Here is a 24,407-nt window from a genome sequence, read left to right as displayed (position 1 = left end):
TGTAAATAAATACTTGTAGATACGAGTGTACAGTCTGCCGAGTTCCCAACCCCACACGAGCACTTGAGCACTCTCGTAGTAATATACAAACACCCGAGCACTGGTTTCCCTCACTCCTGGCCCCGCAGATACCAATACCGGACGTACCAGTAACTCCCCTTTTCTTTTCTTTGTTTGTTTTGGTTACCGCGAGATACGGAGGATCCGAACTACCTGGCTTATCCTTTCTGGAGCCCATCAAGAACGTAAAAACGGACCCTGCCGAGGTTGCAAGAGAAAATCTGACGAGTAGAAGGAGAAGAGCGTACATAAAAATAAAGCCTTCCTTGAAATCCCTACTCAAAGTCTCTGACTCCGTTACTCCCACCCCAGCTCGCCCATTACAGTTCCCAAGTGGAAAGTGGAAATATCTGGAGGTTTGAAGCTTCTGTGTTGTGTTTTAAGAATGGAGTCAAGATGGAATAGGAGCCAGATCACACCAATTAACTTGGTGTTATTGATGCTTAGATTGTATTGCTAGAATATTCTTTTTTTCAGCATCTTCTAGCTTGCTCCTCAGTAGTGACTCATCTTCATATTCTGTATGGCGTTGTTGGGAGGTTTACTACAGAGAAAAACTGCGATTACCAGTTTTCATCGCATTTCATACTATGTTATTAGCTGTTGAATGAATGATGGTGTCGAAGAATTCCCCTATAGAAATCTTAATTTTTCTAATATATACTTCGTCTCGCAGAAGGGCATAATGAAATGTCTATTGTGGCAGCTGTTGTTCCCTGCTCAGTGCTCCTAATTTGAATGTAACCGGAATGTGGCACGAGTCCCAGGTTAAGTGATAGATGGCCTTTGATCATTCTGTCAGGGTGCGGCTAATTAAAAAGAAGTCTATCATTAAATATTGGCGACGGACTGAAGAGTAGAAAGCGCTTTTCTGCTGGTGTCTTAATCGCAATGGGTAAATTATATCTAATAAGTACATTACTACTGAAATTGTCTGTCAGAACCATGCAACCCATGTGCCCCAGTGTGTATTGGTTGTGTCTCCAAAAACACATGACGCAGTTAAAATTTCCCAATACAATAAACTGCCAGAGGGGATTTGCAGTTTACTTTGAACCTTAGTGTATTGTAGAGGAGGAGTTTTGTTAGAATTGTATAAGGATCACATGTGTAATTCTTCTGTGTCTGTTTTAATACCTACAAATAGCCATTGGCTTCCTGTGTCTGATATGTTACATGAGATTCTAAGAGAAGCTGCTCCTGTTGGATTTTGAGAGGTAACAAAATGATTTAGTCTCTAGGCTTGAAAAAGTGCAGTGTTTATATTGAACTCTAGTGTTTTAGGTACCAGCAATACTGGGTTTTACGTATGCAAGCTTCTCTTTGATTTTGTATTGTTTTGTTCATGTATGTAGACCCTTAACATGAAAGGTAGCTATTCAGAGAGAATTAAGCATGTTTAGATGGCCTTAGAAAAAAATCGGACTCGCAGAGCAAACAGCCCTCTGTTTCCTCCTATGATCACTCCCCACATTCGTCACCCTTCTAACCTCATCCCTCCCTCTTCTAGCATCCCAAAAGTTGGGCCTGCTTTTCCAGTAAGCAGGAACTCCTCCCATCCCCTTTGGCATATATGTGCTTCTTTATGTCCTGGAAGTTGGCGATGGCCATCTATAACTCTACCTTTCTATTTAGGGGACACAGAAGGACTATTATGCATTTATATTTATGCGCTGTGACGTAGGATGTCATAATTGTTCTAGTTCAGTAAATGTTTGAACAGATCTCTCTCTGCCTATTAATCTGAGCCTGCTGCAATCTTGCCGGGAAAGCAACGACTTTGTTCCAGAATCAGAGGCCTCATTTCTCATTGACGTATACCGGTTTCCCAAGCTGGCTCATGGTAGAGTGAAAATTAGTAATTGTCTTTGGTGGTGACACATCTCTTTTCTCTGATTAACCTCAGTTCCTATTTCTTAGAGGAGATAATCTTTAAAGAAGACAATGGCATGTGTTGTGGCTCCAGCTTTTGGAGAAATAGATGATATACGATTGTCTCAAGCGATAGATATTGTTAGCTGAACTCCTTCCTGTACTAGTTTGCTGACCCATGGTATGAGATTGATGTTGTGTTCCCATTCCATGCCCTGTGGATTCCCTGCAGTCAGCATGTTAGCTTGTTGTGATGTGTTCTCCGGGACATTACACTTCCAAGTTAAAGGTTTTAACCATTCTCTTTCACCATCCCTTTTTGATTCTCATGAGCATGGATTCCAGGGTTTCTATACGATACTCAGTATCTTTCAATGGCTCAACCAGAGTAGACAGGCAGACTACAGTTGCAATTATGGCAGACAGTATCTCAGTTCTATGGGCACTGTCTGCTTGAAGTTTGCTTTTATCTAATTTAAGATGGTTTTTAAACACGGTTTTGGAAAGAAGATAATACTTCTGAAGAGGCAGAGTTAGTCATTACTTCTGATGCTTCATGTTCCGCTTTGGTGGGCAATTGCAGGTGTTTTGGTTTATTCCCATCCCCCCTCAATCTCTTTTCTAATCTTCGTCTCATAATAGCTGTGTCGAAGGGATTTAGAGGATAGAGTTAGCACATAAAATTGTCCAACCCAGCTTTAGTTGCAGATTTGTGTACACAATTGTTGAGGGTTGACAGTATGAGGACTTAATCTATTATATCCTCTAAAATTTGGTAAGGTGTGAAAGTTTCTGGGTAAATCATCTGTACCAGTACGTTCTGAATTGTTTTGGGTAAAGAGATGCAGCCACCAAAACAAAATATTATTTATGGTCAGAACAAATGAATTCTGGAAATTGAAAGAGATTTCTTATGATAAGTGATCACAATGCAAAAGAGACGATTTTATTGAGTACAGCATCTATTCATCTCACAGTGGATTTAAGGAGACTTTTTTTTCTTTCTGTTTAGGGCAACACGTTTCACTCTGTGTGGCGCTCAGGCCTGTGGCTTTTTCATGTCTGTGAAAAATAAGTGATAGACAAATGCTTGCCAATACTGCTCAGTATTGTTATATTGTCATTGTCATACACTTTTCGAACAGGTGTGACTATGCATGTATCGCCATATTTATGACTTTACTGGCGCAGGGCAGTGCAGCACGTCTGCTTGCTGCGCTGCCCTGCGTCACAGTGAAAGGGCAGGAATGTGCATTATTTAGCCAATTTGGCACAATCCTGTCCTTTCCCCTGTGCTGGTGCCGTTTTGGCAGCCTAGCACCAATGCAGGCACCCATGCACCTTGGTGTAAGGAGGACTGTGCTGCAGGCAGGATTGTTTTTGTGCAGGAAGGGGCACCTCAAAACCCAAAAACCTAAATTCTGCTTCCTTAATCTCTTCCAAACAGTCTCATGTTCTTCGAAAGTTCTTATCACTTTTATACCTGTCTTATTATATTCGATAATAAAATCACGTTCTTAGTAAACGTGAGTGAACAGCATCCATATTAGTTTCAGATTTTATTTGTCTAATCTATTTCAATTATTTACCATATTTTTTCTCTGTATCATTTTAACTGATTCTCGAGTGTCCCATTAAAATAAGTCAGATCTGAGAAAGAAATTCCTCATAATTGAAAATAGCTACAAACACACTGCAGGAAAGTGAGTAAGAACGCTCCAGTTGCTCGTAGGTTACCCTTTCTCCAGCCAATTTAGGAAGATAAGTACACACTAACCAATTTTAAACCTTCATGATCTCAATATTCTCCTTGATCCTTCTTGTCTATTCATTGTCTCTAAAACCACTAACTAAATGCTTTTCATGTATTGGTAACTTATGTCATAAATCCTTATGGTTAATTCCATTTGCAGGATCACTAGTTATATTAAAGTTAATAACGCCATGCCTAACATTTTACAGAACGTGATTATAAACTGATGAAAACATAATATTCACTTCTCAGTTCTTGTTAAAGGAAAAGAAAAAAATTCAAAATCAAAGTCAAATTCACAAAAAATTTAGCAGTCTGTATGTGTTTTCTTTTTTTCCAGTCTTTGAGCAAAATTATCAGCAATGTTATGAATTTCATCTAAATTACGTATTTCAAAGTCTCTTTTTCACCTTCAAGGTAGTGGTTCTTCTGAATCAGTCTCTAGTTCTGGGTCTGTCTCGTAGTTATTGCACCTGTTGAAAGATAAGTAAAATTTTTCATTTGTGTCATTATCTGAGATTTTAGCTAGAGACACACACAAACTGGCAAAGCATACGTCTAATTAGGAACTCTGCTTCAGGCTGATCTTTCACCAATCGATGTTTCACTCTCATTAGTCTCCGAGGCGGAATGCCTTCTTGTCTCTAGCCAAGTGTTTTTACTTGCAAGTTATCTTCCAGGGAATTTCTTCAGCGCCTACATCTTCAGTGACAGTCTTCAGTTCTCAGTTTCTTTCAGCACTTTCGTTCTCACTTGATCTCGTATTCTGTTCAGGCTTTCTTTTGTCTGCCTTCATTACAGCACATTTTCTTCATCCCAAGGAGGTATTTTCAACTGTGATTTTCAGTTTCAACTTGTCAAGCCTATGGTTTTGATCAGTCTGCTTCTTTTTACTGCTACCCATGCTTTGTTCTTTTACACGGCAACAGCCCTTCACTCTGATCACTTTGTAACTGGACATCTGTAGTTTCAAGCTCTACATTTGAATTCTATCTCACTTTAAGCTGTTGCTTTAGATTTATCTTTTAACTTGATTGTCACCAGTTACAGAAGAAACATTTCCACGCTCCCGATACACGCTGCGAACTTGTCATTAAGACTGGCCCTTTCTTCAGCAGTCTGTGCACCTTGACCATCAACTTCTGCCTTTTCCACTGCTTCCACTGCTTCAACTGCTCTACACTCTCTATGTGTGAGTAAAGTGGGTTCATTGAGCCACCCCCACACATTTTACTGCAATATTAATAGTCATGATAACTTGTTAATCATCACGCCACTTTTAATCTAAACACCTCTTGGAGACTTGTTTGTGAATGAAAATCAAGTACCTTGCATTCAGGCTGTTGTATGTCTTATCTCTGTACTCTTCTGTGTCTGCATCCACCATGCGAAAGATAGATTGTATAACAAATAGCCAGACCTTTTGCAATAATCTTGAACTGCATCATCAGTTATTGAAACAAATGCAGCTGAAGGTACATGTTCAGGTCTCATTGCTCTGCACATGATGATTTAATTCCGAGATAAACCTGTCTTCCTGTTTAGACTTTCCATATTCATCAACTCAAAGAAAAGTGCATCAGGCCATTTCCGACCTGTTGAGGCACAATGATATGAGGTGTTTTTTATGTAATTGTTTTAGAAATAGTATGAAGTAGCAGAGAAATATATGTATCAATGAACATACGCATTGTAGAACTGAAGTCTACTGCTTGTCACGTGTTAAATGGACTTAATTTAGAAAAAAGAAATGAAATATACAAAAAAATAAAATAAAATAAAAATGAATCTTTGAGATAAAATGCTGTATTTGTAAAGTGTACTTCTTGAATTGAATAGTGAAATAATGTGAAGCAATTCTTGTATGTAAATAATTTGGTCGATGAGGGAAAATTTTGATACTACTGTATATTTATTCTCCTCTTTTTCCCTGACCCTACGGTCTCATAGAGGAGGTCCCTGAATATTGCATTTACAGTGTTGTTTTACCAGTTTGTTCTTGAGAGTACCATATGTCCACTCCACCACATCAGAGGATTGTAGTAGAAAACTGCAATGGAATCTTTGCTTGATCTCAAAAGCTGTACATATTATCTGTAGCACCTCATTTTTTTAAGTGAGTGCCACGATCAGTTTCAACAAAGTCAGGTGGCCAATTCGTGGTATCCATTCCCTCTACAAAAATGTGGCTACTGAAAGGCTATCTGCTCTCTTAGTGGGAAAGGTCTCGACCCATTAAGGGAACAAGAAGACCCTTACCAAGATATATTTATGGTCATTGCAAAGTGACATCTAAATAAAGTGTGCTTGCAATCTCATATATGGGCCCTCTGACTTGCCATTGGGATTCATGACAGTAACATTCTTTTTAGCTTGATTGCTTATTTGGCAAACTAGATAGCGGTCCCATACATTCTTTGCAACATGTTGAAATCCTGTATTTTCCCAATTCTTTTTCAAAAGCCTAATCAGGCTATTTGCCCCTACATGAAATTGATTATGCAAGTATTTACACATGGGCTGTAACATCGAGTCAGATAGAATATTCTTTTGATCTTTATTTACGTGAAAATGCTGATAATTCTTTTTGTCATCCAATTTCATCCGTTTTAACTTTTCATCAGCAACAGCATCTTCCTGTAGACCTCTCACCTTGCTCAAAGAAGTCTTCAATGAGTCCATAAAGAAACAGTTTACATTGTTTGAACACTCTCATTATCATTTGCGAAAATCTCATCTTAATTTTTCTGCAAGGTTCAATATCTTGCCATTTGGTCAACATACTTATTTCTTAATGTGACTAAATCCTTCCTAGCCTATTGGACTTAACACTGTACAACTGCCACTTCTTTTGGTGTCTGAATTCTGGCCGACAAATCCAATATGTGCATACTATTAATTGAAGAACCTGAAGAGGTCATGAACCCTCTTTTTAACCAGAGTTGGTCGTAATCGTGCACAACACAACCATACTGGCTATTTGTCTATTTTGTCGCATTTAAATTCTTTGATAAGTAGAAAGCATTCATTAAAGCAATTAATTCCACTGGTTGTGCTGGTGTCACATTTGGTAAGGAGGATGCCTCCAATGTTTCTGCAACAGAATACACTGCATAAGCAGCTCTCAATTCTCCATATGGATCTCTCGGACACGAACCATCAAAAGTCCTTTAGTGGCATTTCCTTAATATCTGAGCTTGGCGTTTTTAATAATTCAGTTGCCTCAATGCAGTCAAACTCCAATTTATCATCAACAATATTTCCTTTGCCTTCACATTTGTCTGAAATTGGAGGCAATGTAGCTGGGTTCAGGATATTCCACCTTCGAACTGAAATATGTTGTGCTCCAAGTATCACTTGTTCATAACGTGTCAACCTTGATAATCTTGTTAAAAGAATTTCAACAGAGTATGGAACATACACAATTAAAGTATGGCCATCACAATTCCTTCATTCACTTTGTTCTATTTCCAGACCAACTGCTGCAACCGACTTTAGACTTCCTGGAAGTCTTATAGGAACTGGATCCAACACTCCTGAAAGATAAGCAATTGGGAGCATGAGCCCTCCATGTTTCTGAGCCCAAGTGTTGAGAGTGCACGCCCATCTTTTTCATGGCAGAGCAAATACAAAATCATATTGTAGTCCAGCATCCTGAGTGCAGGCAATGACTCAAACTCTCTTCAGTTTCTTAAATGATTCAAAGCATTTGCCACCAAATGGTACCGGATCTTGAACATCATTACATGTCAGTCCTACTAAAGGGTTTGCAATCTGTGAAAAATTTGAAATCCATGTACAGTGACCATCAATTCCCACAAACATCCTAACCTCATTTTGAGTGTAGGGGATTCAGTTTCAGAATTGAAGAAATGCTTTCTTTTGAGAGGTTTCGTACACCCTTTTCAATATAGTGTCAAGGTTAGCTTTCTTCTCACAGTACAGCATTTTTGTTGGGGGACTTTATGCCCATTCCGTCAAATGATTTAACAGTGCAATAAAGTACATTTTACAATCTTCTTAAATTTTACAATATTCTTTCGTATTGGTTGCTAACAAGAGATCATCTATGCCCTGGACTAGAACTAAATTATTCGGTAATCCCACCCTTTTAAAATCCTTTTTAAGAATTTGAAAGAAAATTGAAGGACTCTCTATATACCCCTGTAGGATTCTACACCACACAAGAACTTTATTAAAAAATTGAAATTTAAAAGGCAACTGTGAATCCTCATTCAATGTTATTGAAAAGAATGGTTGGCACAATCAATCACTGTGTACCATTCTACCACTGCCCGGATTTGGAACAGTATTACAGCTGGATTTGTTACCAGAGGACAACAAGGAACCGTAATTTTATTAATCTTTCAGAGTTCTTGAACAGTTCTTCATTTCCCACTCTGTTTCTTAATTCCTATTATAGGATAATTGCATGGACTGCCAAGAATCTCTTGAAGCATTCCTTGTTCAATCATTTTCTCATTCACTGGTTTCTTTCCCTCTTCAGCCTCTTTGGTTAACCTGTAAGGTCTAGTGCTGTGGGATATTGCATCTGGTTTCACCTTTATTTTAACTGGTTCTGCTGTTTTTACCAACCCAACTTCTTTCCCTGAAAATTCCCATTACTCCTCTCTGACAGTGAGTCTTAAATCTGGATGGAGGTCTTCTTTTGCCAAATCTGGGAACATCTGAACTCTGGATTATCTCTTCATCTTGTGTTTCTATTGCAACCCCATCCGGTGTGCAGTAATGAACTCAATTCATGTTGTGAAGAAGATCCCTTCCAAGCAAGTGTACTGGGCTCAAATCAATGTGGCCTAACAGCCAGGGTAGTGCACCTCGAAACTGGGAAACCTTGGTCCGAGTCTCGGCAGGGTCGCTCAACATTCTGTGATTCTGGGAAATCACTTAATCTCCCCCGTGCCTAGCAAAATGAATGAGTCCTTACCAAGCCGTGAGGTGAACGGCCAGCGCGTCCAGTGTGTCCAGGCCTCAGCGCTCCAGCACCGCCGTGAGGGGAACGGCCAGCGCTACCGGGGGGACACCAGACTACATTACCCAGGTGCCCCGGCGGCGGGAGTGACGCTGCACGAGCGCCCGAAGGCGCCTTAAAGAACGGAACGCCCCTCACACCCGTGAGTCGCGCGCGGGAGAAGCCCGGGACAAGGGCGGGACCGTCTGTCGCCGTCCGGGGTCGACCAGGGACGGGATGGGCCACCCCCCTTGGTTTCAATTGTGAGTACGAGTTTAATTCTGTCGGGATAGTGGCATTTTGTTGTCCATAAATCATTGACTGTGACCCCACTGCCTGCGACTTTGGAAATACCCCCAACATGTCTATCCAATCTACCTTACCAGATAATTACCTATTGAAAGTAGTCACTAGAATAAACAGTGACAGAAGGAAATCGTTTGGCAAAGGTAACTTACCTGACCCTCCTTTGGTTTCATCTCTGGACCCTACTAATACGGATATCAATAACACCAATAATACCATCATAGCAGCTGAGACTGATAATTTCTGTATTGATGTTGAATCCACTGATGCTGAGGCCCCTGATGACCTTACTGTGATGGAAGATATACCTAATCCATCTGAGCCTCTTGAAGGCACCCCCCAACAGTCTACCAGGGCCACAAAATTTATGAGAGCCTGTAGGAAACCGGCTTCTAAACGGGGGAACCATTTGGCAAGAAAAAAAAAGGACACCATAAATAAGGAGAATACTGGTGAAATAGGGGCAACATCTAAAGTCAATTGTGTCTCCATCAACACTGACCAAATTGAACTGTTAGTGAGTACTATTGATGATAAACTGAAGTTGGTTGTGGAGCCTTTATTAGCTAAAATCGATGAATTGGGGGCTGAAGTATTAAGACTGAGGGCTGTGGTGGATCAGCATGTTACTAATTTGGATACATTTATACCAATTATAAAGTATACTACATGCATTCAATCTGCACCCAAACAAGATAATGGAAGGCCTTGCCAAGTTAACAGCGCCCCTCTTGCTACTACTGGAGCAAAACAAGCACCAAAGGTGACACCTGTACTGGCTCGCCCACCAGACCTTGACGCGGACCTTGACGCGGGTCGACCTCAGCACATACCGGCGGTTGCGTCAGCAGCCGTAGTGCCTGTAGGTTTAAACCCTGATGCAAGAATACTACCAGCAGCAAATAGAGACAAGATCATGCCGATGCCAGTCGTGTCAGCCACACCAACCGCTTTAGGGGGCACTGATGGGGTATCTGTAAGGATATGTAGACGACCAGTAGATCTTCCCCCTGAATGTGTACCCTATGTTGTGGTCTTAACTAACGTCCCGGCTTTAACCCAGGCCCCAGATACCCAGGAGTCCGGGGATTCTTTAAAAAACAAAACGATTTCATGGTTGAATCGTCACTGTGGTTATCCAGTTGGCTACTCTGATCAAATTATATCTATCAGAAGGGTTAACTGGATTGGTAATACCCGGAAGAATGGTGGGGGTGATTGTGTGATTATTAATTTTAAACACCCGCAACATGTTGCGACGGTCTTGCTCAGAGCAGCTGCAATAATGCAGTCTGAGACAGATGTCGTTGCAAGACCATTGGGCTATTTTTATAACCATCTTAACAGGTTGCCTTCTGCTAACCGTAGGGAGGGGGCTACTAACTCTAATGTCAATTTTTCATCTATTGAAAATAGACCTGTGTTGCCCACCTTTAGCCCTGGTCTTCTTGATGGTAGACCTGTTTCGCCTATGTATATGTGGAATTCTGTCCCCGGAGGGAACAGATATGTAACACACACCCCCAACTTTGTACCTACTTGTGATAGCATCTTTTCATCTGCTAATGGGATGGTTTACCAAGTCCCAATCCAGAATAGGTACCAGTCCCTGAGTTTTCTGGATCGAAATGATTGACATCAGAAGGGACCTGGAATTAGGAGGGATGTTAACAAAAATTGTAATGGAGAGTCAGTTACATTTGAAAATGAATTGGTTAGTAATGTACTTATAAATTGTATGTCTACTGAAGGAAATGATGAGAATTTTAGATATAACATTGAGCTTTCTAATTTAGATGAGAACCTGTCCATATTGAGTGATGGCCCGCCAAACGTTAGCCATTGTAGGAATAGTGAAATTTGCTATATCGCCAGTTGGAATATTGCAGGCCTGACGGCCAAGGAAGATATCTTAGGATGGAAATAATTTATTGGTTTATTTGATATTATTTGCTTGCAGGAAACATGGTGCAAAAATGTCAAGGGTATTGATGGCTTTGTATCGTATGAACTTCCTGCCTTGGCATCACCCTCTGGTAGAGCAAAAGGGGGGTTGTTGGTTTTGATTTCAGTCAAGTTACCAATTCTGGTGAAAAAGCATGTATTAGTGTGGGCTCATTCCCAAATTCTATGGCTAGCACAAGAAGCGGGCAGAAATATCCTTTTGATAAATTTTTATAATAATATATTTGATGGCACTAAGCACACAGCAATTACTGACTTAGAAAATGCGCTAAGTAGTATTATGAATAATTTTAATGGTGTTTATGAATTTATTTTTGTGGGGGATTTTAATATTTCAGTTTGCCCCTTATCATCTCAGAAGTTATGTGGTGTCTACGATCGTTTGGGGGATGCCGATGTCCATTTTCCCCATAATCTGTATGGAGAAACTCTGAACAGTTTTCTGATAGATTATGATATGGAAATTTTGGAAAATGGAAAGAACGACTTAGGAGAAAGTCTACCGACTTTCACAGGGAGGGGGGCCAACAATGTCATTGATTTTATGTGCATGTCCTATAACCTAACCCCCTTGTGCTCAGAACTAAAGGTGATGGATGTTATGCTAAGTGACCATAACTGCTTAACTATTGAAGCCATGATCTGGAAACCTGCCCCCGTTTCCGATTCGGGTACTGTTGTTAATATTGAACCCCACAGACCCAATGGTTTTAGGTTGAGGTGGATAGGCGATAAAGCTGAAATAACATCTGACTCTATCATTAACAGCTGTATGATAGAAATCACGGCGATCCTCGAACAGGAAGAAAACATGTCTGACAGTATTGATCACTTTGGCAGGATTCATGCAATTATCAATAAGAAGTTCACTAGAGTAGCTGGGCACAATTGTAGACAAAAAAGGGGGTGGTTTGACCATGCCTGTTCTACCGCCCGGAAAGACCTCAAAGAGGCCTTAGCAGTCAAACCGAGAGACAAGAGTCTGGTGACCCAACTTAGGCTGGATTACAACATGACACTTAAGCGCAGAAAGGCTGAACTCCAGCAGGAAGCGTGGGATAATCTCAGCCAAGCAGCAGAACTGAAGAATTGTACACTGTTTTGGGCCACTGTGAATTGTCCATTTCTTAAGGACAAGAAGGTTCCGGAGCTAACGTCTAACGTGAGCAAGGAATCATGGATTCAACATTTTTCCATTATTTTTGACTCTGGTAATGGACCGATCTCCTCTGGAGATAGTTGGCCTATTGTTGCCTTAAATATCACGATATCTGAGGTTATGGATAGTATTAGAGCCAGCAAGGGAGGGAAGGCCCAGGGACCAGACGGGGTGCCTATAGATGTGTACAAGACCGCCCCGGAGATATGGGGCCCATTGTTGGTAAAAAAATTTAATACTGCAGTTAGTTGTGAGATACCGTCAACATGGGCTGAATCAATCATTGTTCCCATTTTTAAAAAAGGTGAGCGGGGTGACGCAAAAAATTATCGGCCGATATCCTTATTGGATTAATCGGTAAAAGTCATGAGCCGGGTCCTTTTAATCAGATTAGAGGAATGGGCAGAGACCAACGGGATCTTAACCGACAGTCAGTTTGGGTTCAGGAAGGGTCGTGGCACCATTGAGCAATGCTTGAATTTAGAACTTTTGGTAGGGAAATACACCCAGGCCAAAAAAGGGTCTATTTATTTATGTTTCGCTGACCTTAGCAGTGCTTTTGATATGGTAGATCACGCTATACTTTGGGCCAAACTAATTGAAATGGGAACCCCTGAAGGCATAGTTTACTTCTTGGCCCGCCTGTATGAAAAATTATGTACCAGTGTTCGGTATGGAATTAATGGGGAGTGTACGACCAAGTTCAGGATCGGAAGGGGAATAAGGCAGGGGTGTGTTTTAGCACCCCTGCTCTTCACACTCTTTATTAATGAGGTGGATTCTGTTCTACAAACAGTTGCGGCGGACGTCCCGAGAGTTAACAATCTTAACATCCCGGGATTACTCTATGCGGATGACGCCGTGCTGCTGTCCAGGACCCCGTTAGGTCTTCAACGTTTGATGGACAGGTTCGTACTGTTCATCAAGAGTAGGAAGCTGGTGATTAATAGGACAAAAACCTATGTTATGGAGTGTGGGTCAGGACGATCTAAAACAAAATTTAATTCCCATTATTCCATAGAAGGTGAACCGGTCCAAAAAGTCGATAACTTTTGCTACTTGGGGATTACATTCACCAAAAACGGTAATTGGGATATCGAACATAAAGCTATTAAAACAAAGATGACGAGGAGTGCCAATGGGGTATTTGTATTTGCCAAAAAATTGGGGAATAGGCATATTAAAGACATGTTAAATATTTTTCAATCCAGATGTCTTTCCGCGGCCCTTTATGGGGCCGGAATATGGGGTGTGTCACCAGCCGGGAGTCTGCAGGTAGAGGAGAATAATTTTCTGAAAAGGCTCCTGTGCTTACCTAAATCTACCTCCAATAACTTGGTACATAAGAAAATGGGGATCCAATTTTTGAACGACATGATCATGTTAAGACCCTTATTATTGTGGCGCACGGTATGGCTGAATGATGGTACCTCTCTGAATAGAGCCATCATCAATGATTGCCTTACTTTGGATCAGCATCTAAAGATCCCCTGGATCAAATATACGATTGATAGCTTCCAGAAGGTTTTTGGGTTTAATGTGTCCAATGATCGATATTGTGCCTCTGAAATTTCTAAGTCCAATTTGAAAATCACCTTCTTGAATTATTGTGCAGAGAGACGTGCTTTGGAGGAATCGAATCTCTCTACCTGTATGTTGTATAACAGTCTGAATGACTTTATTGGACTCCAACCGTACCTGACACAGGTGACAAGAGTTTCGCACCAGTTTGTGCTGACCAGGATGAGGATGGGAACAGTACATTATCTAGTAGCGTGTCCCAATGTAAAAATGCGCCCATCCGGACCTTGTGCTTGTGATAATAATGCTGAGAAAAGCACTATGCACTTTCTCTTATCGTGTAAACTGTATGGTGAACTGCGGAAAATTTTCTTAAAGCCCATGTTGAAAAGATTTGGAGTAAGAACAATCAACGACTCTATGAAACTGCTTTTTAATTTGCACCACCCAGACATTTGCTTTTTTACGGCTACTTTTCTGCTTAAAGCAATTGGTGCTAGGAAAAGCACGTGTTTTTAATTATTTAAATTATTTATTCCATCCCCTTCTGGATTATCATGTATTATGTGTTTTTGTTTTTATTACTGATCAAATGTTCTGTATTATTACTGTGTGCTTTTATGGACATGTTTTCTATGCTCCGAATAAAGCTTTATGAAACTGAAACTGAGTCCTTGTGTAACGAAACTGATGCTAATGTTAAGCGCTCTGATACCCGATATCTTCGGGTCTAGTTCGTGCTATATAAAACTCTATAAAAAAAATTAAAATGTGTCCTTCTGTAACGAAACTGGTGCTTATGTAAAGCGCTCCGATACCTTCGGGTCTAGTTTGCGCTATATAAACTCCCCCCCACCCCCCAAAATGATATTTATTCTGCATTTGTTCTGTTTTGACTGGTTCATCTGCCGAAACCTGATTAGCAATATGTTTATTGTTGATCCCTACAACGTGGACTGCATCACTGGAGCTACTGGCATTTGAAAAGTTTTCTGACTTAGCATGTTCTGCATTTTTGACGTTGCATTATTTTTCTGCATCTGCTGATTTTGTTGTATATTATCCTGAATTCTGTGATTCTGGGCAAATCACTTGATCTCCCTGTGCCTAGCAAAATGAATGTGTCCTTGTGTAACAAAACTGGTGCTAATGTAAAGCGCTTTGATACCTGATATCTTCGGGTCTAGTTCGGTCTATATAAAACTCTTTTAAAAAAAACAAAAAACTTTAAAAAAATGTGTCCGTCTGTAACGTAACTGGTGCTTATGTAAAGCGCTCTGATACCTTCGGGTCTAGTTCGCGCTATATAAAACTCCACAAAAAAACAAACTGATGTTTATTATGCATTTGTTCTATTTTGACTGGTTCATCTGCTGAAACCTGATTAACAATATGTTTATTGTTGATCACTACAACGTGGACTGCATCGCTGGAGCTGTAGCTACTGGCATTTGAAACGTTTTCTGACTTAGCATGTTCTGCGTTTTTGACATTGCATTATTTTTCTGCACCTTCTGATTTTGTTGTATATTATTTTTCATTCTTTCTGGATTCTGTCTACATTCACTCTACTAATGTCCAATTCGCCCTCAAAAAAGACAAGCTGTAGTCCTTTTCAGCATTTCAACATTTCCAGTTATCTACGCAGAACTCCGAGATGTGACCAAAAAACTCAGCTGCTCTATGCAGAGTTTCGCAAGCGGCAGAGTGCCTTACGTTGTGCCGTTCGCACTGATTTTTAGTGCTGGGTGTCTGTCCCATGCTGTAACATTAGTGCGAAAGGCACCATGTGCAGTGCAAGAGAGTGCTGCTTCTTTCTGCCGCTAGAGTAAATATTCTACTTGAGCACCAGCTTCCTCATCGCGAACGGAAGGTTTCTCAGTGCAAGCTGTAGCGACCATCCGCGACTGCCCGCATTCAGAAATATCACCAGGAGGTGGTCAGGAGTAAGATTTTCCTTGCTCACCCTCACCAGTTTAACATTGGCGAGCACGAGCAAGGAACAAAACTCCACTCCTCTGACTTTATTGGAACTCCACTTGGGAAAAACTGCAACCTACGCTAGCAGAGCAGAATTTCATGCCCAGGCCTAGAAAGAAGCACATTATTTGCATTTGAGTTAGTGCTGTATTATCTATTTTTGATAAAAACTAGAATCAGATGAACAATCTGTCTACTGCTAGACCACTGCTTCAGCAAGGATAGCTAACTAGCTCAAGGATTGGAAAAATAAAGTAATATCTGAACGCATATGTAGGTATATAACGAGAGCTTTAGGTTGAACCTGAAGGAATCCGTACCGTCGTGATCATAGCAACATGAGGGAATATATGGAGTATACAACGCAAACGCCTATAAAGAAGATTTTTCAAATGCTGGAGCAGATGTCTTCTGATGTGCACCTGTAAAGCTTCGTTCATGGTATTAATTACAAAAGCAAATACACAGTATATGTTTCTGGAAGAGCTTAGGTTCATAGAATCTGCTGATCTTAGGGACAAACTGGCTTAGATCTCAAACTCCCCAAACACTAATACTTAGTCCTGGCCACATTGTTTTATCTCTCTGCGCTTCAGTGCTTGAATGACCTGATCAACCCAAAGTTTCAGCTGTAGGAGAAGATGGATAGTGTGTATGAGAGGAGAACAGGATGTGTACACAACTCATTGTCAGTTCAGAGTTCAAAGCTAATACTTATATTTAATCTTTTCTTTGTAGAGGGTTCATTTTTAAGTACAATAAGCTGAAGCCCTGACAACTTTTAATTATGCTGATGTGATTTTGTGAATTTCACGTTATGCTATTTAAGCTAAATTCCCACAGTTGTCACTTTGCATAATTACTCCATCAAGCACTGCAAAATTATAGCACAGTAGAGCATTGGCAATGCCAGAAAGCAGGCGGCTGTTGTTCCTGGCCATTGTGTTTTTTGTGGGGATTTTTTTGTTTAGTTTTTTAGTGAGAAATGATCATAGAGTTGTCATGAGAATGTATTTCAACCTAAAACTTAGCACTAAATGATGGATTTGCTTTTCACATTATTACAAATAATTTCAAACAATGTTCCTGAAATTTTGCTTTATTACACCAAAGCTAATTGCACAGATTTCACACACCCCCAAACGAGACACGTTTTCTTTCAGTCAGCCCCCATTCCTAGCACCCATAGATTTAAATAAGGGCATATATATCTTCAGTTGCAGTGCCTTATTTTGGTGACATCCTTTTCGAACTGTGATGTCCTCTGCATGGTATACCGGCATGTTCTTCTGCCATGATTGACCACCTGCATGTGAAACTGGTATCCTGACATTTATTACCCTGGTGTCACACTATTCTAGCATGTGCTCAGAGGCCGAGACCTGTTCTGTGATCGGGAGCAGCACACCAAGTGTGCCCTCAAAGAAGACAGTGTCTTTGTCTGGGTGTGTTACATTAGTGGCAGCGAATTTGTTTCTTGAATATATAATATGTAAGAGAGGGTGCAGTTTATTGACTCCTCTAGTGTAAAGTTCCAAGGTGTCAACATAGGAACAGAAGGGGGAGGATGTAGCCTTATGGCTAGAGCAGTTGACTTCGAAGCTGGGGTACCGGGTTCGAGTCTCGACAATGACGCACAACATCCTGTGATTCTGGGCAAATCACTTAATCTCCCCGTGGCTAACAAAAATGAATGTGTCCATCTGTAATGAAGCTGGTGCTCATGTAAAGCGCTCTGATACCCGATGTCTCGGGTCTAGTTCGCTCTATATAAAACTAAAAAACATTTAATTTTTTTTGAAGTACAAAATTGTTTGCTCTACCCCCATGTCGTAAAACAAGTACGCAAAAATATAGTTATTTTGTAACAGCTAATTAAGACGCAGCAATTATCTCATCTTAAGGAAAGCCAGTTATATTCGGTTGACCTAAGCAAAAGTTAGATTTATATAGTGCAGGTTACCCAATGAAAAGGTGGTTGTCAATCTAATAAAATAATGTGTTGCAGAGTAGTGTACATTCCATCTAGACTATTATATGATATGGCACAGGAAATCACAATAGCTCACTCTACGACACATACAGTGGCTAGTATACATGTGGGGGTAGTTGTCAATGTTTCAACCCTTAAAAGACTCAGTCAATGGGTCTTAGTACACACGCTGTCTGGTTGTGTCGAAGATAATGGTATGTCCACATTTGTAAGTGTAAAGGGATCCAGTATAGCACTAATTATATGCTAGTTATTCCATGTGGTCGTAAAATTGTGATAAAGGTCCAAGACCAACAAGTCCCCATTGTTGACTGATAGTTCAGAAGTCTATAAACAGTGTCTGCGGCTGAGCTTAATCAGCAAGTCATCATGAAAAGTGCACATTGTGCATGCTTTCTGTAACTAACGGCTAGCTCATGTAAGTTAAGCTTGGGGAATGTCCTATGATCATCAGTTATTTTTTTTGATAACCAACTTCCACAAGGAGTATGCTTACGGTTGATGAGCCTTACTCTATTTATTGTAGGGACAGAGTTGTCCCTTCTACTCGCCCTATCTCCTTTATGAGGTAATTCCTGGATAACACATAAACCAGGAAAATTCCTTTACCTGTTCTTATTTTTGCAAATCCTTCAACCACAACAAAACAGTTCTTGTATGCTTTGAATACTAAGCCAGGTGTAAGATATTTGTGATGGAAGATATAAGACGTCATATTCAGAAGAGACTTGGGTCCAAAGCCCTTCCTTGTGTTGGGACCATATATCCAAACAAAGCATTGATAATGTTAAGCATTTTCCTAGGATACTTAATCTCCAGTATCCAGGGAGACATGGAGCTCCCTCATCTAGTGGAAAAAGCAGCTGTTGTAGTCTCGTAGGGAACATTCCCATAAATAATAATAGTGCTACTACATCGAGATTGCTCCACACACTACTAAATAGGTTTTCTGATGCCAAAATAGATTCTTTTGTAGGGTTGGTACCTCTTAAGATCCTGTTGTGTTTAATCATGTTATTTCTTTTCTCCTTACCCTCCGAACGTATGTGCACATTAAACAGTAAATATCCCATGAAGTGGAAGGGTATGGCTGCTTATCTTTAATTGCAGTCCTCAATCATGGGCATCTTATTATTTGTGATGAACCAGTTCCCCAAGGTCGTAGAAAGCTTTCTTTTTTGGGCGCCTCATGTAGAACTGACAGACTTGACCAGAGCAGGTTACTGCAGTGCTTCATCTTTGCTGGCCGCGAAGAGGCAACATCCAATTTTATGAACAAACTGTGTTTCTTTGACTTATTTTATATGAAGATTGAATATTATTTTTCACTTTTAAACATTTTGCCTTAAAATATTTATTTTAAAGAGTTTCAGGATGAAGCTGGACCTTCCGAAATATCCGATTCATCATTAATTATGGAAAACGTCAATTAGAGGTAAGAAACTCTACCTTACTTTGCACATTGGGGTAATGTGCTTGTTGTTTGCCTCCATGAAAGGAGAGAAGGGAGAAGTAGTGTTCTGTATTTAGGTCCAGCCAGGTTGCTGGGTCTTTTATTATTGTGCTCCTCGCAACATGTTGATGATTTGATACATTTAATCAGGGCACAAATAAGGTGGGTCAGTGTTCCAGCACACTGGATAGTGCAGGAATTCTTAAGCAAAGAAGTAGCTCTATCTTCAGTGGAGCATGAAGGCACCCTATAAATCTTTGGCAGTTGAATGTGATGTCCTGGAAGTAGCTTTGGGCTTTGAATCATGAACCTTCTCTAGATTCATTTGATTTGCATACTCTTGCCTTCTGGGGGTTGAATCTGGAATATATCAGAGTTTTGAAGAGCAATCCTGTGGCCACCAACAGATGCAGGAGACAAAAACTAAAGCTTCCCTTATTTAACAGCAGTTCCATATTTTGTCAATCATCTACACTTTTTGTCAAGTCTGAGCCGCTCTTAATATTTTCTCTTCTTTAGAGATTTCCGTGAGAGGCGTACATTTCCTGATGAAGTAAGACTGTGATGAACCTGGACAAGTCATATAGTTTAAAGTATGTTCATTATCTCTACTGCAGTTCTCAGAATAATGGTGAACACAGTGTCTTATCTTTTACTCTCATTGCCATCTCCAGGTTTAAACAGCAGTAATAACTACATATTATATATTTTTATTATTATTATTAATAATAATATGTGAGCAGTATAAGAATGCTTGTGGCTAGTTATATCCCCTGATTCTCAGAAAATAGAGACATATAAGAATGGCAGTGAGGGTTTGAAAGCACAATCATTGATGTACACTGATGTAGAGGTTTTCAATAAATTCCTTGCCTACCTATATCAAAGGAGCCTCTGAATGGGACTCCTGAATAGGCTTCAGTGGGATAAGGTCTTTGCCTCCAGTTGCCTGTGCAATGCACTGCTGGTGAAGCTCACAATCACATAGTGAGAGCAACATACAGAAATTAACTAGACTAGAGTAAATTAGGCAGTATAAACCGGTATGGTAAGATTTGGTCTGAGTTCATAAGAGAAAACTATTCTTAGTTCAGAAAGAGGTGAAAAGAGTACGTTTTTACCAGTTTCCTGAGTGCAGGTGAAGTGACATAATTTTAGCGATCCCCTGGTAGTTCCACAACTCAGTAGCATGTCTCTGATGCACAGATCTCGGACTACCAAACAGTCATACCCTGTTTACTGAAAATCTACAAAACCCTCATTCTTGACTATTATTATTTGTATGTTCAGTGGCAAAGCATAATAACAGCATGTGGTCAAAAGCATTGAGTGCTAAATCTTTTAGAGTTGCAGATATGCGAGGCCAGGTTACTGCAACACGTTTGTAGTGGCAGTAAAAATTCTTTGGTGCAAAAAGAACTTTGACCTCACCTATTTAAAGAACTGTACATCACAATGCAGTGACAGTCCACTTCTGCTCCAGACTTAGCTACCCTTCCACTTACTTGTTGGCTATGTTTTTGCCGTCGAGTTGAAAGGCCGTGCATAGTGCTGCAATGCCTTTCAGTTATCAGATAGATACAGATTTATGTCCATAAATTAGAGCTTGTGGGTGCTTGTAATGTATTGCCTCTGCCAATAATTGACAATACTTTGGAGCTAACATACTTTTTTATCTCTGCCAAAAGAAGAGGGGTGACTCTAGGGCTAGAAAAAAATACAGCATAAAGGGAAGAGCATCTAAAAACATTCCCCCACAATCCTTGCTATAATCCAATATAGAGCTAGGCCTACTGAGGCAAGTAAGAGATATGGGCCAATAATGTGAAACAAAATGTGTGTATCCACGATGGCTACAGATAAAAGCATATCATTTACAAACCAAGGAAACACGACTGGTCATTGCCTTAGTAAAATAATTCTCATTCTCATTGAAATGTTTATTTTTTTAATAACAAATAAAAGATGCAGTATAGCCCATAGCTGTAATATGTTAACTTTTAGTATCAGCTTATTGAAGGGGTCGCTTGAGAACCCAGGGCAAGACGGCTTCACTTTAATGTGAGGGGGGCAGAAACCAACAGTCACTGGTACCAATGTGTAGCAAAACCAGGCTCCTGAATTAAAGACAAAACTATGGTGGTTGATAGCTGCTCTGGTGACCACCTGGGACTGTGAAGAGAAACCAAGAGTACCCCTTGCCCCCCCCCCACCTGTATGCAGGCCGACTGAAATCACTTGGTGCCATAAACAACTGAGCGTCGCTCTGCCCGCGCATTCCCCTGAACCCTGCCGAGGGTGTGACCATTCGCATTATGTGTATTTCTGGTCAGAGCCTGTCCCGTCTCCCGTTTGAGGCAAAACGATCCACCAAACCCTCAGGCTTCGGCACCATGGGGGAAAATCTGAGGTCTGAGATTGCGGACAAGACTCCAGGTAAAACAGACTTAACATCACTGCTATAGGCCATTCAGTAAGTATTGACTCAGTGTCAGCCAAACTAGATAAGCAAGCCAACCACATTGCCACAGCAGACTAGCGAATCTCTGACTTAGAGGATGATCTAAAGCAAGACTCCACCAAATGCTTGAATATCGAAAAAGTACTGACGGTGCTCCAAGCTAAAAATGGAGACCTTGAAGAGCGATTGCGCCACAACAACGTGCTCATTATTGGGATCCTGGAGCTCTCTGTGTATACAATGCTGCTGTCACTGTTTGCAGCTCACAACCTTTTCAGTCTGCTAGTGGTGGAGCAGGCGCACTGAACTTTGGTGAAGTGGCATCCATCGGTTGCCCCTTTGCGCCCCGCCATTGTAAAGCTCATAAATTACAGGGACCGCAATACCAGAGATGAAAAAAGAGCTTAACTACCAAGCTAATGGCATCGCCTTTTTCTCCAGATTTTACGATCGCTGTACATTCCCCACGAAGGGAGTGCCTCCCATTAAACTACAGCTACAAAAGGCAGGGATAAACTATGCTATGCTGTACACAGCACACTTATGAATTGACCATGAAGGCCAACAAAAAGTCTTCAACGCCACCCTCCTTAAACGACGCAACAAGACACAGGTTTCGGATCCAGATGACAAACAAAATTAAATGGCTGCAGATTGCAGCAGCCAAACCCTTGAGACTTTTATCATGACTTTACTAGGAACTGCTTAGCTCTTTGCTTCTAACGACTTTGGATGCTTAACAGCTAGATAGCTCCTTGTCCCGAACAGTTTCACCAATAGGGACATAACCCGATCTCCCTGACCACATCCGCCTGTTCAGAGGTTTTTGTGGGTGCTCCAACTGCCTCCCATAGGAAATCCCCACATATCAACAGATGTTTGGTAGTTAAGGGTTACCTGCTTCAAAGCTGGGTTTGTTTTTTGGATAGGTTTCTGAGTGGAATGGCTGTAGTTTACTGGCCAGTTGGGGTAAGCCACTGTGGGTGGGGAGAGGGAGTATCTCCAGCTGGATCTACTAAATGAGCAATGTACACCCATGATAAAAGTTGATTGCACCCCCACAGAGTTCTGTCGAGAGCTCTCATTGCAGGAATATGCACATCAACGTACACTTTTGTGTTCCCACGCATCACCCACCCCATGTAGGCTGATGGCCAACCTGAGATGCCTCACGTGGAATGTCAGAGGACGTAACAATCCTCGCAAGACTAAGACGGTTCTGGGCAGACTTGGTACAACATAATGTGGTAGTAGCCCTATTTCAAGTAAACCTTCTCACACCCCTGTCTGAAATCCAACGCTATGCAAAATTGGCTTTGCACCTCTATTTTTCCTCATAGTTTGCGTACTCTAGGGGCGTGGCGCTTCTGATATGACAGGAGACAGTTTTTTTTACATATGTACAGTGTCAGACTCAGAAGGCCGGTGTATCATTGAGCACAGGGTCTTGTAAGGGCACCACATTATTGTAGTGTGCACCCTCAAATTTTATATCCATTATACAAGATTACACATTAATATAAATCTGGTGTACTACACATGGGGAAACCTGGGAAGGTCCATTTATTTCCTTGATACATGCCACGTCGTCCAAACCGGATTTCTGGTGTGTTTGCTGAGGTTAGCATGTGGACCACCGAGGTGGACCACCCGGCACACACCCTTTCTGATCCCGGGAAGCCAGGGTTGCCGCCCCGCCTGGTGTTTGTCCCAAGGTACCCTGAAATATGTTCTGTTGCCAAGATAAACTGGAATGATTTAAAATAAATGATGGTTCAGTAGTTGACAAGGGTACGATTTGGAATGCATTTAGGGTGGTCATTATGGGGCATTATATTTCTAAATGTCACCGAATACTAAAACCTATTTGCCACTAGCTAAAACTGTTGGAGTGCAACATTGGCACACTGGAAAGTGAATGGCGTAACACACCTAACTCAGCTATGTTAGCTGAAATCAAACTAAAAGTGTCTGAGTATAATGACTATGCAGATCAAGACAAATTTCTGACTAGGCATGCCACGGGCAGTAGATATAGCGAGAGGTAGAGGCCTGGTAGGAATCTAGTGATCTTGCTCCCTGGGCGGTAGACAATATGCCAAGTATTGTAGACAGGGCTCGAGTCTGGGTACGACGCGGGTGGACGGCATCCCCACTTATTTTACCTGGACTTAACTCTTTGGCCTCTCTGGGACGAGGAGCTCGGCACATTTTGTGACGTCATTTCCTGTCGTAACGTCACTTCCAGTGACAGCGTCGCCCCACTTCTTTTTTTTACGACTTGTGCCCAGATTGTAGACAAGGAAAGGAAGACGCATTTTAAACAACTTTGACAAGTACTAAGCTGCAGGACTAAATTTATAGGGGTATGTTGATTCCAGCAGGAGTTTAAGGTACTTAGTGAGGTACCCTAAAGGTGATGGCCACTAGGCATCGACTAGAGCAGGACCTGCTAAAGGGAAACATGAGTTGACCGGTTTACAGCGATGCACCTGTGACGCAACAGATAAGAGCACAGAGCCGCTTGATGCTCAGGGCAGAATGCCGGATCTCTGGGTTAGACTGGACTGCCACACGAGGTGGGAGAAAGCAGGGCTTTACGTGCAATAAAATAACTGGTGCAGGGTGTCTCAAAGCGGCGTGGCCATTATAAATAAGGGCTTGGCTTATAACACACACTAAAAATCTGTGCTTAGCATAGTGTGCCTCCCCGTACTTGTATTTTGCTGTTTCTGTCACTGCATTTAGATGTATGATACAAGTAACATACATACATACAAGTCAGGACTATTGGCGTTGTCAAAGGTTGTTAGTTGCGTAGGATAAATAAGCAGCAACTATGGCTTGTTTATGATACTGAAAAAGCTTCCACTGAAAGCCCCAGTGACACTAGGACGATGTTGCTGCTGCTG

The 24,407-nt window shown here is 41.1% G+C and overlaps 2 protein-coding genes across 7 annotated transcripts in view; both read left to right on the top strand.

Annotated features, from left to right (window-relative positions):
- IKZF5 (IKAROS family zinc finger 5) overlaps positions 1 to 24,407 on the top strand; it is a 98,916-nt gene that overhangs the window by 20,225 nt on the left and 54,284 nt on the right. For 3 of the 6 annotated variants that reach the window (XM_078643997.1, XM_078644003.1, XM_078643998.1), the window contains 2 exons: positions 18,947 to 19,016; positions 19,554 to 19,627. The gene's annotated coding sequence lies outside the window, so the exon portion shown is untranslated. Of the gene's footprint in view, positions 1 to 1,253; positions 1,278 to 18,946; positions 19,017 to 19,553; positions 19,628 to 24,407 lie in introns of those variants that run through there. The other 3 variants (XM_078643999.1, XM_078644000.1, XM_078644001.1) reach the window with 2 other exon arrangements.
- Positions 1 to 24,407, top strand: part of LOC144755257 (uncharacterized) — an 82,209-nt gene that overhangs the window by 33,076 nt on the left and 24,726 nt on the right. The gene's annotated exons all lie outside the window — the stretch shown is intronic.

This window comes from Lissotriton helveticus, chromosome 5_1 (assembly GCF_964261635.1).
Source record: "Lissotriton helveticus chromosome 5_1, aLisHel1.1, whole genome shotgun sequence".
In the NCBI taxonomy this organism is placed as follows: domain Eukaryota; kingdom Metazoa; phylum Chordata; class Amphibia; order Caudata; family Salamandridae; genus Lissotriton; species Lissotriton helveticus.
This window is presented reverse-complemented; position numbering and strand designations above follow the sequence as displayed.